The following is a 4,723-nucleotide window of genomic DNA, read 5'->3' as shown; positions in this document are numbered from 1 at the left end:
TTTTGGGTTGTTTGAGCCTAGGTCATCATTTTACCTTTTCGTTTCCAAAAATTCATGTTTTGCACCCTTGGTTTAATCATTATTTGGCGAGGCATACGACTGGTAGTCGAGCCTCACATGTGCATTCTGTATACTCGATTTTGAAAGTGGAACCTTCAATTGTTTTCTTTGGATTATCTTAGGGTTTCTTGGTGATTAAAGCTCTCTTTTGGGAGGTATCTGTATCTGTATCTGTTATCTGTATCTGGATCTGTATCTGTTCTGATGTCGTTTGGAAGCTTGTGTCCAACGACCTTTCTGTGACCTCTGAGCTCAACACCTGTGGCCAGTTACTCGAGTCGGGCCGGCAAGGGCCTGGTCGATTAGATAACGAACCACGGTAGTCTGTTTTGGGATCTTTGGGTATTGAGACCCTTGATTCCGGGTATACTCGAGTATTACCATTTCTGATCTGATTGGATTTCGGGCCCGGTGGGGTATGTGAGGTGGAAGGAATCGAAAAAAGTGAAGTCTACGGTATTGTTTACTCCTTTAGCGTTGACGGAGTGTCAACTATTATTTCGATCAAGCTTCGATGATGCTAATGGGAATTTGGCTCCTGAGAGCCACCTGTATCCTTCTGATTTGAATCATTGGTTAATTTACTTTACATCTGGCATGTGTACCTGATTTGTTAAATGTGAAATGCCATGATTTTACTGCTATATGTCTGGTACCTCATTGAGCGCAAGCTCACCCCTTTCTGTTCCTTTTTGTTTTCCTTACAGGAAAATAAATACTTTTGGACTGGATTTGACAATTGGCTGCCAAATTGAGCTAGTTGAACATATCTTTTGTATAGCTCATGTATTGAAACCCTAAATGTACTTTTGGGACCGTTTTCCTTTTGATTTGGCAAACCAGACATGTATCCACTTTTGAATACTTTTGTATGCCACTTTGGCTTGTAAATGCTAAGTTTCAAGATGTGAATGTTTGCTTGATATTTGGTTGGGTTCTGACGGGTCGGTTACTATTCATAGCCGACTTCGGTTTCGTTTTTTTTTATTTTAACATTTTGATTTGTTTACCCGTGTTGGTAAGCTCCGGAATGTATTAGCTCGTTCTATACCGAATCGTTAGTCCTGGCGAGAGTTGGGCAGGCAGTTCGCTAACCCCTTTGGTTCGCCTTAGGGGAAGGTGGGGCTGTCACACTTTTCACATAACAATCTCCTTTTAAATGTCCTCTTTGACAGCAAAAATTACATATAATGGAAGAGTTTTCAACATGTAATGGTTTGATAAATCTCAATCCACTCCTTCTATGTGTTGTGAAACCATGTGCATTTTTGTTGTGTATTAATGTTCTTTTCTGATTAGTAAGACAGGTGGTTGACATGGTCTTTTTGAGATAGTCTTGTTTTCTAGCTTTTAAGGTCTCATCCAGCTTGTCCATCCTTTTATTCAAATCCCCATGTCTTTCCTTTAGCATTTTACAAACACTTGTCTTTCTATCAAGCTCATTTTGAACATCAAATCCGGCTCTTACAAGACACTCATTGTCAGCTTTTAGTTGTTTATTTTGTTGAAAAAGACTTGCATTTTCTTGAATGAGAAAGACAATTTTCTGTTTTAGCTGCTTGTTTTTATCACAAGATTCCTTCAAGGCATTATGCAATTTTTCAACAAAGGATTCAAGATCATCATCATTTTCATCATCACTATCAGATTGAGAGTATGGAAGTTACCTCATTATCTCCAATAGCCATGAAGGCCATTTGAGCTGATTCTTCTTCTTCTTCAACTTCGCCTTCGGAGTTACATTCATTCCATGTAATCTGGAAGTTGTTGAACCTTGGCTTTCGATCAGCTTTTCCATCTTTCTTTTTCTTCAGGGAGCATTCGTTTGTGTAGTGTTCAGGCTGTCCACATTCGTAGCATTTGTCCAATTGTTTCTTGTTGAATTCTTGTTTTCCTTTGTTCCTTGCGTTTGAAGACTGATTCTGGAATTGATTGCTAGGTCCTCCCCTTCTAAACTTCCTTTTATTCAAGATTCTCTTGAAGCTTTTTGTGATGAGAGCAAGATCGTTGTCATCACCATCCGAGTCTTCATCATCCAACTGAGTTGGATCATCTTCACCTTGAGCTGCTTTTAGAGCTATGTTTCTCTTTGCTCTCGCGTCCTCTTCCTCCTGTACTTTAGTTTTCAACTTCAACTCATAGGAGGTTAGTGAGTTAATGAGAGATTCAATAGGCACAGAATTCAAATCCTTAGCCTCCTCTATTGCAGTCACTTTACTTTCCCATTCTTTGCCCAACGCATTGAGAATTTTCCTGTTTTTCTCTCCCAAGGTGTACTCTTTGCCTAACACCTCGAGATCTTTGATCAAGTCATTGAACTTGCAATACATTTTGTCAATATCCTCAAGGGGTTCTATTTTAAATGATTCATACTTTGTGACCAAGATAGACTTTTTCTGTTCTCTCACGTTGTCACTACCCTCATGAATTTCTCTTAGCTTATCCCATATTTCTTTAGCAGATTTACATCCTTTTACTCTAATCGATTCATTTGAGTCTAAGGCACTATAAAGAACATTCATGGCTTTGGCATTCAAAGTGAGATTGGTTCTATCTTGAGCATTCAACTCAGCTCTTGTTTTAGGCCGAAACAAACCTGTATCTGCATCAAGAATGTTAGCATCATGCGGTCCTTCATTCACAATAAACCATAACTCAATATCAATGGATTGCAAAAAGATAATTATTCTTTCTTTTCAACTAACATAATTAGAACCATTAAACATGGGAGGCCTAGTGACAGATTGCCCCTCAACAAACATGGCATGATTAGTTGTCATCTTTACTCCAAGCCGCTTGAGCTTAATCTCTAGGAGACCAAGCTCTGATACCAATTGTAAGGCCCAAAAACAACCTAAGAGGGGGGTGAATTAGGTTGATTAAAAACTTAATTGAGTTTATGCACTTTTTACTTAATAAAAATTTACCTTCTTTTCTAGTAGAGATCAATCAAGTAAATTTAAAGAATAGAACAATGTTGATCAGAAATAAGGATATATATAAGCAATGAGAATTTTATTAAACAAAAAGAATAAGATAGAGTATCAAACCGATTGTCTACCAAGCTTTCCTCAAACTTGAAGACCAATCACAAAGATGAGCACCTTCTCTTTGATGAACAATAATCAACTCAATGTACAATGGAGGGATCACTTCCTCCTTGCCCCAAGCCTCTCTTAGTCAAGCTAGGAAGTTTTACTATCACTCAAATAACCCTCAACAAAGCTACACTTTTGAAAATCCCAAACACAAGAGAAGTGCTTACAAGAACTTCACACAACTAGGAGAACAAATCTTGCTTGGGAGACTATTTTCTAGCTAAAATATCTCTTTAGATCTTGTAAACAAAGTGTGCAAAAGTTCCTTTCTCGTTCAGAGTCGTTTGTATTTGAAGGGGACTAAAAATGGGCTTCATTAATGCTTCCAACGGATAGAAGGCAGATGAAGAGTCAGCTAGCCGTTGGGGCTGTCGGACGTCCGGCAGATTAATTATCGTCCGATCCCATCGTCCGAAACTCACCAAGCTGTCGTTCGGACGTCCGATGGGATTTTATCGTCCGAAAGCATTTGCGTCCGAATGTCGTCCAGAGAGTCATCAAAACTTTACGAAATTTTTCGGACGTCCAACGCGATCGATATGCATCCGAAAAGTGCGTCCGATCCTCCCGGACGTCCGATGATTCCTCACGAGCGTCCGAAGGAGTTTCCGTCTTGATGTTCTTCATCCTTTCGGACGTCCTACAGTTTCCTTTCGGACGTCCGACATGAGTGCCCTGTTTTTGCTTCTTCTTTTGGTTGATTTTCTTTCCTTGACACCTTTGTACCTGATTCTCTAAAAAGCAAAACACTTATATTTGAAGAGAATTAGATAAACATTTCAAAGTGCTTTGTGATCATCAAAATCAAGAATAACATATAATAGGTAATATCATGCAAATGAGAAAAATCCTAAAAATAAAAATATGCATGAAAATGTAATGGATATCATACAAAAGATGAATCTAATGCGTGAACGATCTACGGGTCTAGCGTTGGACTATCCCATTTCTAAAAGTCCTTACTAGCGTTGGACTAGCAAGTAAACGGACAGAGAAGCCACAACTAGTGTTGGACTAGTGCGGTGGCGTCATGCATTAATAATACATAATAAGACAAATAAGGCATAAATTAAAACAAATAAACATGTAAGAGCACATAGCACGTAACAGGTAAACATAATATCTAGATGTAAAAATCCTAAGGAAAGCGGATAAAATATATAACACATAAGCCACATAAACACACAACCTACATATTACATCGGGGAGCCTAACTACAATCTAAATGGGGAAAGTATGAAATAAACCTACCTATCCTATCTATTACATTGGTTTATCTAATTACAATTTTTGTAAAAAAAATATTACCTATCTCATCTTGAGGTATTTAAACGCCTCTCAAATAATTATATAAAAAAATTAACTAAACAAATATAAGAAAATTTGAATAAACATTTAAATCAAATAAATAAAACATATGAAAATATATAAACACTTAGGAACACGTAGGAACACATAAGAGCACGTAATTGACATTTAAATAATAATAGGGGTACCTCCCTTTTGAAGTGGTGACTAAATGGAAGTCAAATTGCCGTATTTATACTCAAAATGAACAAAAGAAT

The sequence above is a fragment of the Coffea arabica genome, chromosome 10e, assembly GCF_036785885.1.
Source record: "Coffea arabica cultivar ET-39 chromosome 10e, Coffea Arabica ET-39 HiFi, whole genome shotgun sequence".
NCBI classification, from domain to species: domain Eukaryota; kingdom Viridiplantae; phylum Streptophyta; class Magnoliopsida; order Gentianales; family Rubiaceae; genus Coffea; species Coffea arabica.
The sequence above is the reverse complement of the archived record's forward strand: the minus strand, read 5'-3'. Positions refer to the sequence as shown.